We start from the raw sequence: 11,944 nt of genomic DNA, 5'->3' as shown, positions 1-11,944 counted from the left end.
GGCATAGTCTTGCCGACTTGTGTGGAGTTATTCCTTAGCAAGTTGACTTGCAAGCCCATTCACTTGGTGGAGGTCATGTTGAGATCAATAATGTCACACAAGTAAGTTGTGGTTAAACATTACTTTTTCCAATATAGATCTTAGAAGCCGAGGACCTTAGTTTACCAAACCCATCTTGGCCTATTCGTAGGACGTAGTGCGAAAGTCGTTCAAGTGTAAGATTTGATACGATTGTTACGCGATACTACACTCATAAGAGTCTCTCTTGAGAATATTTTTGGAATACGAGTAGTCGTTCCTCTGATAATATCCGAAAGATGGGATTATGACTATGGGAACCTTTTGTAGAACATGTTTGGCAGGTTTAAACCTTAGTACACTCCTTTTGGGTGGTTCTTAACCTAAACTCCATGCTCGTGACTTGCAACAAACCCTTGATTCATGGTTGATCCGATCAAGTATCCTTAATATCAATGAAACTTGGGTGTTGATAAGGTGTAAACCATAATCCACCAAAATGGGTGGTTGATATTAAGGATAACATGATCCATCCCATGACCTTTGTTTGGTGTGCTCTTAATTTCTCTCCAAACAGTGCAACCTGACAGATGTTCAAGCAGATACAGCGATCCTGATTCCCATGCCAATGCACTGCATTCACATCATTTTGCATTCATAATCATTCACACATGTTTATCCATTTTTGTGGGGTTTATATCTTCTACTTGATTCTAGTTGGAATTTTCTTGGTTCTCATCAACGGCTTAGTCTTTTTTTTTTTACATCGTTTATCTATTGAGAGACTGGGATCAAGGGGGTAGAATACCTTTGGAATTGATAAACATGTCATTGCATTTACATATTCATTAGCATGTCTTGCATAACAGGTACCGCCACAGTGTTCTCAGTTTGTTTGGTGTTCCATCAGCAGGATAGCTGACCCAGGCATTCACCGGTACGGTACCCGCAGAAACCAACAGAGAGTAATGGAAAAGTTACAGGCAGAGTTCGCCGAGATGAAAATCCGCATGAATCAATTCATGGATGTGGTTCAAGGGGTGGCTCAGGGACAGCAAGAGCTCAGGCAGATGATACAGAGGAATCCCCCTGCTCAACCAGAGACGGTGACTGATCCTCCAGCTGGAGAGGCTAATGAACACAGTGGACCGGGGCCTACCCCGATCCTACATGTCACCTCCGGTCAACAACCCGTCCATGATGACCAGGAGGATCAGTTCCCCTTGCTTCAGGAAGACTTTGGTATGGGTCATGGTATGGACCCTATGTTTCGGAGATTGGAAGAGAGGTTAAAGGCAGTGGAAGGACAGAATCCTCTGGGAGTAGACGTTGCTGACTTGGGGCTGGTCCCAGGTGTGAGAGTCCCACCGAAATTCAAGGTCCCGATATTTGACAAATACAACGGCAACTCTTGCCCGAAGACCCACGTGCAAGCCTACTTCCGTAAAATGGTTGCATACTCTGATGATGAAAAGTTGCTTATGTACTTTTTCCAGGACAGCCTAGCTGGGGCATCCCTGGAATGGTATATGAGGCCGGACAGAGCCCACATCCGTTGCTGGAGGGATTTGGCTGAGGCTTTCGTGAAACAGTATCAGTATAATGCAGACATAGCTCCGGACAGAACTCAACTTCAAAATCTTTCTCTTAAAAGCAATTAGTGCTTCAGAGAATATGCTCAACGCTGGAGAGAAACAACTTCCCGTGTTCAACCTCCTATGTTGGAGAAGGAAATGGCTAACATGTTCATGAACACTCTGCCAGGACCTTATTTGGAGCACCTGGTGGATTGCAATGCCTCTAATTTTGCTGATGTAGTCTCTACCGGAGAGAGGGTGGAGAATTACCTGAGGACATACAAGACCCAGAGTGGAGGTGGATCCTCATCAGGGGTGAAGAAGTCGTTCGTTCAGGGATAGAAGAGGAGAGAAGGGGATGCAAGTGCCATATCTTCTTATCAGAACAGGGATAACCAAAGGAATAACTTTCAGAACTATCATCAGCAACCGTATGTTGCGGTTGTGACCATTCCAGTTGCAGCACCACTACAACAACAACAACCACAGCGTCAACCAGCTCAGTACCAACCACAACAACCGGGTAACAGACCCGCCTATCAACCGAGGCCAAGGACGATGGATCGGCGTTTCGACACTCTTCCGATGTCGTACGCTCAGTTTCTTTCTAGTCTTCAACAGCTATAACTTGTGCAGTTGCGCACTCTGGCTCCTCCCGTTGGTAGGCTTCCGGTGGGTTATGACGCCAACGCTAGGTGTAGCTTCCACTCTGGGGCACCTGGCCACAATATTGAGAACTGCAAAGCTTTTAAGCACGTAGTTCAGGACCTCATTGATTCAAAGGCCGTTAACTTTGCACCAACTCTTAATGTCGTCAACAATCCCATGCCCCAGCATGGTGAAGCCAACGTTAACATGGTTGAATGAGAAGTCAAATTAGTCTCTGCGGTCAACAATGAAGATGGGGATAGTGATTGCGACATCGATAACTGGGTACGTCCGAGGATCCCGAGTGAAGTTCTCAACAATTGGTCTTCTGAGGAGATTGTCCAAGCCACTTGTCTGGAGGAGTAATTTTCTTTGTTTATTCATGCATATCCAAGTCTTACGTTCCGCCAGGGCGTAATGACTCATTGTAGGGCTCATCTATGTGACACTTGCATTTTTTATCATAAATAAAGGACGTCTTTTTGCATTCAAATATTTCGTTCCCTGTCTTTCTATTTTTGCAGTTTTTCAAAAAAAATGGCAATGTTTTGTTTAGTTTCCATTTTTTTTTCCACACTCATAAGCACATACCATCACTCATGCAGATGCACATCACCGATCCTATTGATAACGGTTCTGCTATGGCTCGCTTCGACTTTGAAAATCCAATCTTTCAAGCTGAAGAAGAGGGTGATGAAGACTGTGAACTCCCTGAAGAACTTACCAAGTTATTAAAACAAGAGGAAAGGGTCATTCAACCGCATCAAGAGTCTGTTGAAGTGATTAATCTCGGCACCGAGGACGCCAAGAGAGAAATCAAGATAGGGGCTGCTTTGGAAGACAATGTGAAGAAGGGGTTGATTGAATTGCTGCAAGAGTATGTTGACATCTTCGCTTGGTCTTATCAGGACATGCCAGGGCTTGACACAGACATTGTGGTACATCGTTTGCCTCTCAAAGAAGGTTGTCCTCCGATCAAGCAGAAGCTCAGAAGAACAAGACCAGAGATGGCTGTCAAGATAAAAGAAGAAGTGCAAAAACAGTTGGATGCAGGGTTTCTAGAAGTCACAAATTATCCGCCATGGGTTGCAAATATCGTTCCGGTACCTAAGAAGGATGGAAAGGTACGGATGTGTGTTGACTACCGGGATCTGAACAGGGCTAGTCCTAAAGATGATTTCCCTTTACCTCACATTGACGTTTTGGTGGATAACACGGCTCAGTTCTCGGTATTCTCCTTCATGGATGGCTTTTCTGGCTATAATCAAATTAAGATGGCACCAGAAGACATGGAGAAGACACCATTCATAACCCCATGGGGCACCTTCTGCTACAAGGTGATGCCGTTTGGTCTGAAAAATGCCGGAGCAACATATCAGCGAGCGATGGTGACTCTGTTCCATGATATGATTCATCATGAAATCGAGGTTTATGTTGATGATATGATTGCCAAATCTCAGACAGAAGAAGAACATTTGGTGAATTTGCAGAAACTGTTTGAGCGTTTGAGAAAATTCAAGCTAAGGCTTAATCCGAACAAGTGTACTTTTGGGGTGAGATCTGGAAAACTACTGGGTTTTGTTGTTAGCGGAAAAGGGATTGAGGTGGATCCGGCCAAAGTGAAAGCGATACAGGAAATGCCTGAGCCAAGAACAGAGAAACAAGTCTGTGGTTTCTTAGGGAGGTTGAACTACATTGCAAGGTTCATCTCTCACCTAACAGCCACGTGTGAGCCAATATTCAAATTGTTGAGAAAAGATCAGGCTATCAGGTGGAATGATGATTGTCAAAGGGCGTTCGAGAAGATAAAAGAGTATTTGCAGAATCCTCCCATCATTGTGCCTCCGGTCCCAGGGAGACCGCTGATTATGTATTTGACAGTACTAGACAATTCCATGGGTTGTGTTCTCGGTCAACACGACGAGACAGGTAGGAAAGAGCATGCCATCTACTACCTGAGTAAGAAATTCACAGATTACGAGTCGAGATACTCAATGCTTGAAAAAACATGTTGTGCACTTGCATGGGCTTCTAAGCGATTGAGACAATACATGCTGTCTCACACAACCTTACTGATCTCCAAAATGGATCCAGTCAAGTATATATTTGAGAAGCCAGCTCTCACCGGAAGAGTTGCTCGTTGGCAAATGGTACTGACAGAGTACGACATCCAGTATACTTCCCAGAAAGCCATCAAGGGGAGTATTCTGTCAGACTATCTTGCTCAACAGCCGGTTGAAGATTATGAGCCGATGAAGTTTGATTTTCCAGATGAAGACATCATGTTCCTCAAGATGAAAGACTGTGAAGAGCCAGTTGTTGAAGAGGGACCTGATCCATACGAAAAGTGGACTTTAATGTTTGATGGGGCCGTCAACGCCAGAGGAAGTGGAATTGGTGCTGTCATTACAACTCCGAAAGGTGCCCACATGCCTTTCACCGCTCGTCTAACTTTCGAGTGCACCAATAATGAAACTGAGTATGAAGCCTGTATCTTGGGTATTGAGCAAGCCATTGATTTTAGAATCAAGACTTTGGACATCTTCGGAGATTCAGCTCTGGTAATCAATCAAGTGAATGGTGATTGGAACACTCTCCAGCCTACTCTGGTCCCCTACAGAGATTACACGAGAAGACTGTTGACTTTCTTCACAACAGTAAAGCTGTACCATATACCTCGTGATGAGAACCAGATAGCAGATGCTCTTGCTACTCTATCCTTCATGATCAACGTGATCCGTTGGAACCATGCTCCCAAGATCGACGTGATGCGCCTTGATAGGGCCGCGTATGTGTTTGCTGCTGAACTGGTAGTTGACGACAAACCCTGGTATCACGACATCAAGTGCTTTCTGAAGAATCAAGAGTACCCTGCAGGGGCATCCAACAATGATAGAAAGACTTTGAGAAGATTGGCAGGCAGTTTCTTCTTGAATAAAGATGATGTTCTGTATAAGAGGAACTTCGACATGGTTTTGCTCAGATGCGTGGACAGACACGAAGCAGACATGTTAATGCAGGAAGTTCATGAAGGCTCCTTCGGTACTCATGTCGGCGGATATGCAATGGCTAAGAAATTGTTGAGAGCAGGTTATTACTGGATGACCATGGAATCTGATTGTTTCAAATATGCTCGGAAGTGCCATAAATGCCAGATTTATGCTGATAAGGTGCATGTGCCACCGAATCCTTTGAATGTGATGTCTTCGTCGTGGCCTTTCGCTATGTGGGGCATCGATATGATTGGAAAGATTGAGCCGACCGCTTCCAATGGGCATCGCTTCATCCTTGTTGCCATCGATTATTTCACCAAGTGGGTCGAAGCAACGTCATTTGCGAAGGTCACCAGACATGTGGTTGCCCGATTCATCAAGAAAGAAATCATTTGTCGCTATGGGATTCCCGAAAGAATCATTACTGATAATGGTTCTAATCTCAACAACAAAATGATGAAGGAGTTGTGCCAGAACTTCAACATTCAGCATCACAATTCTTCCCCTTACCGCCTTAAGATGAACGGTGCTGTTGAAGTGGAAAATAAGAACATAAAGAAGATTGTGCAGAAGATGGTCGTTACGTACAGAGATTGGCATGAGATGCTACCCTTCGCCTTGCATGGGTACCGTACTTCAGTACGTACATCGACCGGGGCAACCCCTTACTCCCTTGTGTATGGTATGGAAGCAATCCTACCTGTTGAAGTGGAGATTCCTTCTCTAAGAGTCCTGTTGGATGTCAAGTTAGACGAAGCTGAATGGATTCAGACAAGGTTCAATGAGTTGAGTCTTATCGAAGAGAAGCGAATGGCAGCCATTTGTCATGGGCAGTTGTATCAAAGTCGGATGAAGAGAGCCTTTGATCAGAAAGTGCGTCCTTGATGCTTCCAGGTCGGAGATTTGGTGTTGAAAAGGATCCTTCCTCCTCAGACAGATCACAGGGGCAAGTGGACTCCTAACTATGGTGGACCGTATATTGTCACCAAGGTTTTTGATGGTGGGGCCTTAATGCTTGCAACGATGGATGGTGAAAACTTCACTTCCCCGGTGAACTCAGACGCAGTTAAAAAATACTTCGCATGAAATAGACCCGCTGGACAATAAAAAGAGTAGTCCAGGCAAAAATGGGCATCCCGGCGAACCAAGAAAATGAAAAAGGTTCGGGCAAAAATTAATGATTAAAAGTGAAAAGATTGTACACCCGGTAAGTTGAAAACATGAAAAGGCAACTTAGGCAAAAATGGGTATCCCGGTGGATTGAAAACCCGAAAAGGGCGATCCAGGCAAAAATTAGGGATTAAGCGAATGACTGCGTTCTGAGTAGTTCTAAATCTCATCTCGTGTCAATAACTAAAAACTTTTGAAGGATAGGAAACAGTCCAATCACTCTTTCAGAAAGCTGATCATCTGGAGGATCTTGAAGACGAGCGAGTCATAGCAGAATTGGAACCCAATAGAAATCCATTTCACATTGCCATTAGATTAATGTCTATTTTTATCTGTTGTGCGATTACCTCTTTCCAGGGATTGCTTCCTGATGTAAATGCCTATTCAGAGGCCGTTCAATCAATAAAATCATGTTATTCAGTATATCTCTATTTTCATTTTCATTTTTCTGTTTTGTTTGCAAAAATGACGTCCGAATTTTTTGATAAACATTGCATCATGATACATAAGAGCTTTACAGGTACATGCTTAATAAACATTTAAAATTGATGTAAATTTTAAGTGCTTTGAATCGTCTATTCATAACAGGTACCCTCGGGGCATTTCCTTAAAATCCCCTGCAGATGATCGTGAATGTTTTTCCTCCAACAGACGAATTCGGTATCTTATCCCTGCAGAGCTGATCAGAGCATTGGATTCTTCAATCCCCAGCAGGTTCTCACCACTGTACCTCCCCCCAAGCGGTGGTTTCAGATTATACACTCCCCAGTAGAGTTGACAGTGTCAGACTATATACCCCCAGCGGGGTTGACAGTGCCAGACTGTATCTTCCCAACAAAAGCGGCTGCTCCTCAGAGTTCCAGGCCAGATCGATAATCCCAATGCCAGATCCATGGTTTCTTTCCTTGAAGAAGAACCTCGGTACCGTATCGGTGTTTGCTTCCCCTGCTGAGTCATCTCTCGCAGATCGTGGTTGCCATAACCACTATCGCTTTCCCCAACATCAGGTTTTCAGTGCCGTTCTCTCCCCAGTCAGAATCTCGGTATTTCGTCATTGCTAGAACACCGTGTGGAGGGTCATTTCCCCACAAAATTCTTTGTGCTGTGTATCTCCAGCAGCCTTGCCAGGGTCCAGAAGATGGTGATCATTTCCCCAGCAGATCCCCTTGCCTCAACTTGGCATTCTACCCAGCATTTCGTATCCCTGCATGTAGAATCATATTGCATTGCATCCTCCCAAATCGCGTAGCATTTCCATTTTCATGGAGCATTACGCCATTGAAAAATTCAAACATACGCATGTAAGCATAAAGCATTCTCGGTATCCCAAGTGATAAGCCAGAAGTTGTTTCCAGTACTCAGACTGAAGATTGTTCATGACTTACCTTTGTTATCCCCAGCAAGTGTCATTGGCCCATGCGTCGCCTCTATTATCGTTCCCTATTTCTGCCGATGCTGACAGGCATGAAGTTTCCGGTATTCAGACCGAAGTGGCGTTCAGGCCAGTTTTCCGATTTCAGATCGAAGAAGTTTCCGACGTTCAGGTCTATACAACTTGTGGCGTTCAGGCCAGTTTTCCGATGTTCAGATCGAAGAAGTTTCCGACGTTCAGGTCGATGCAACTTGTGGCGTTCAGGCCAGTTTTCCGATGTTCAGATCGAAGAAGTTTCCGACGTTCAAGTCGATGCAACTTGTGGCGTTCAGGCCAGTTTTCCGATGTTCAGATCGAAGAAGTTTCCGACATTCAGGTCGATGCAACTTGTGGCATTCAGGCCTGTTTTCCGATGTTCAGATCGAAGAAGTTTCCGACATTCAGGTCGATGCAACTTGTGGCGTTCAGGCCAGTTTTCCGATGTTCAGATCGAAGAAGTTTCCGACGTTCAGGTCGACGCAACTTGTGGCATTCAGGCCAGCCTCTCGGTGTTCAGACCGATATTAATAATCTCATATCTCCCGATGTTCAGATCGAAGTCATTTCCAGTATTCAGACTGATGAGCGGCATTCAGGCAATGGTTATTTTTGTGTTACCATTTATTTTGGTATCCAGGTTAACATTCTTTTTTCGGTATTCAAACTGACTCTCACCGTACCAGACGGATTCTTCTTTCAAGACCACCTCTTTGCCGATTCTGACAGGCATTGTTACTTCACTTCACTTCAGTGCAAATTTTCGGGCTTTTATTGTATTCAATCCTTTGATACCTCGAAAGACGAAAGTCGCTGCTATCTTCTTTCCAGGTCTCCAGTTGATTGAATAGGGGCAGCTATAATACCCCAAAATTTACCCTTCATTTTTCCTGGAAGCATACGCTTTACACCTCATGCATGCATTCATTTTTAGGTCATTTAGCATTTGCATTTCATCATGGCAATCGGAATCGGATCCAAGAAGCTTGAACATCATCCAGGACACTTTGTGGGCTCTATTTAGATGTTCAGTCAACACAAGGGAAAGACTTGAGTTACTTCCAACAAGGGTCTATTCGTCAGTCAAAACGTTAATCTTGAAGGAGCAAAGGTTTGTTCATGAGCTGTCATGCTCGCTAGGCGAAGCCCACGTGTTTTGAAAAAAAAAACGAAAAAAAGAAAAACGAAAAACGAAAAAAAAGAAATAAATAAAAAATAAAAATAAAAATAAAAATAAATAAATAAATAAATAAAAGAAAAAATCTTGGACTTGGACCTCTCTCATTTGAGCCCACAGGTCTACAAAAATCAGGTTATAAATTCAGAGTTTCAGTGAAACAAAAGGCATTCTATTCCTATTACCCTGGATGGAAAAAGATAGTGAGAGAAGAGCTAACAGAGTTCAGAGCAGCCTCCAAACCCTGAAGGGAACTCAACTGCACAGAATCACCTCCGCCTCACATAAACCCTAAAGATTGTTTTGTAAACCTCACGGGTGCAACTCAATTTCAATCAAGCTCTCCAATCAGGTTTGCCTTATACCCATAATTTTATGCTCTTAATTTGAATCATCTGAGTGTATGAGGTATTATGGGTGAATTTGGTACCCTTTTGATGCATGTGTTTGACCAGAGATTTAGGCCTCCTACCCTTGGTTGCTTTTTGTGAGCTTTTTGTGAATTGAAAGGGCATGATTCATGTGGTTACATTTTGATTTGGGGGCAACTCTTGATTACCCTATTTTGTTTCTCTAACCTGTTTGTTGAGTTTTTGTGAGGGCTCACATGACTTTTGCAGGGATAACTTGCGTGGTTTTCCACTTTATTTGTGGGATACCACCTGGAGGTTTCATTCCGATTACCTGTACTGAGTCACTTTCTTTGATGGTGTTAGCTTGGAAGGATCCCTGGGTTTCCCATTCCTCTAATTGCTGTTACCTCGGATCTTCATCCGCGTGGTACTTTTACATTTTTCCCGCATTTTACCGCTTTCCTAGCTGGAAGACCTCGATAGGAGGCAATGTTTCTGTGTGTTTATTTTTTTTACAGGTTCCTTCGCCAAGGACTGCCTTTTTGCATGAGTTTACCAAACCCTAACCCTTCATTGATTTTTCTTCTTCTAAACACACGTTTACTCCTTCTACTACAGGCGAGTAAGTCTCCAAAGGTCGAGCATCCGGTAGATTGCGTAGTAACGTCGTTCGTCCAAAACCCAATCCATAACCCCGTAGTTAGCCGAACTATGGCTTGCTCTGATTCTCATTCCGGATGAGATACGTAGGTATAAAACGCGATGTCTTGGCGAGCACACATCCCCCCAACCCATAGGTCAGCCGAGCTACGAAGACTCTGATTCTCATATTCAGATGAGATACGTATGCAGTGGATGCAACATCCGCGCGAGTCATTTTCATTTAACCCATTTTTTAGTAAACAGCACAAGATAAACTCACACCCTTTAGACAAGAACTACAAAAGTGGATCCCGTATAGTACTACGGATGCGTAGGGGTGCTAATACCTTCCCTTCGCATAACCGACTCCCGAACCCAAGATTTGGTTGCGAGACCTTGTCTTTTCCTTTCCTCTTTTAAGGTTTACTTCGAGCGTTTTCTTTCCCTCCTTTGGGATAAATAACGCACGGTGGCGACTCTTCTGTCATTTTCTTTCGCCGGTTGTTTTTTCGCACACTGTATTTTTTCAGGTTGCGACAGCTGCATAACCAATCAATTGGTTCATGTTACGGTGAAGAAAAAGTTAAATTTTGATGATGACAATTGATTGACTATAGTGTCTAATCGATTGATCCAGTGCAGATAGTGAAAATTTTGGATAGAAGGTTCATACAATCGATTAGTCCTTGTCAGCAATCGATTGGTCCAACTATTTTTACTATAAAATGAGTTTCATAACTCAGAATGATGCATGGTCGGATGCGTTAGAAAGATAGTTCAATGCTCTACTTATTGGTGAGATAAAATCATGCTTATATGTTAATCAGAACTTAGTAGATGGTATTATACTAATATGCATGTATAGGACTTGTTTCCCCGTTTCCACCATAAAATAGGATTTATAACTCTGGTCGATGTGAGGTTGAATGCGTTGGAACACTAATACAATGCTCTATCGTTTTATGAATTAAAAGCATGAATGTGTTTTTATTAATTCCTGATGAAAAATTATGAACTATTATGCTTATATTGTGAATTATTATTTGTATTGATTGTGTAACTATAAGATTAAAACCTTATGAAGATGAGAGAGGAAAAACTAAGAGTATAACTATGTGAATGACTCATAAAGATAATATAGGTTATGGAAATGAATTTACGTTGTGATGCTTGGACGCAATGGTACCTCGGTGTGTATCATGGACAAACAATCGCCTGATTATGAACCAATAAGCTTTGTATGGAACATGTGTATGGGTGGATATGATTACATGAGAATTTATGTGTAACATGAGAATTGGTGGTTGTGAACACCTAGTCATTGATGAGAACAATCACAAGTATATGAGAACTAATCACGTATTCTGAATTATTTGTGATTGTGCATATACCACTTCAAAGGCTTAGGTAAAGCGGTAAGTGGGGATGTGACACTAATGATTCGTGCCTCAATTGTGTTTGAGCCCCAACCATGACGGACATGGGGGAAAGTGTAGCGGTAAATTCATGACCATTAAGCTATGAGTAAACTTGACATCAATAAAACCAGTGTCGCCACCGCGCTTTTATTGTTTCCAAAGGGAAAAGTACGAACAAAACCCAAAGATAAGAAGTTTTCAACACAAAATTAATAAAATGCCAGAGATTATTGGTAAGGGGGTTGGTTACACATAGGGAAGGTGTTAGCACCCAAAGTGTCCTAGGTACTCCTAGGGAGCCCTTTCTTATGCGTATATGTATTTTTGGTATAAAAGATATTTGTAATAAATAGAATGTGGGGATGAGAAAAGAATTCATTATTTATGTTTTTGTGTTTGACAAGTCCTTCGGACTTGTGCCTACATACCAACATAAAATGAGGGATCAAAACCTCGTAGTTCGTGGTATTAATTTTAAAGTGAGTGAATTGCTTTTAACAAAAATTTAAGTTTAAAAGAGGCACAAAAGGGCCTAAAAGA

Source organism: Lathyrus oleraceus, chromosome 5 (assembly GCF_024323335.1).
Source record: "Lathyrus oleraceus cultivar Zhongwan6 chromosome 5, CAAS_Psat_ZW6_1.0, whole genome shotgun sequence".
In the NCBI taxonomy this organism is placed as follows: domain Eukaryota; kingdom Viridiplantae; phylum Streptophyta; class Magnoliopsida; order Fabales; family Fabaceae; genus Lathyrus; species Lathyrus oleraceus.
The sequence above is the reverse complement of the archived record's forward strand: the minus strand, read 5'-3'. Positions refer to the sequence as shown.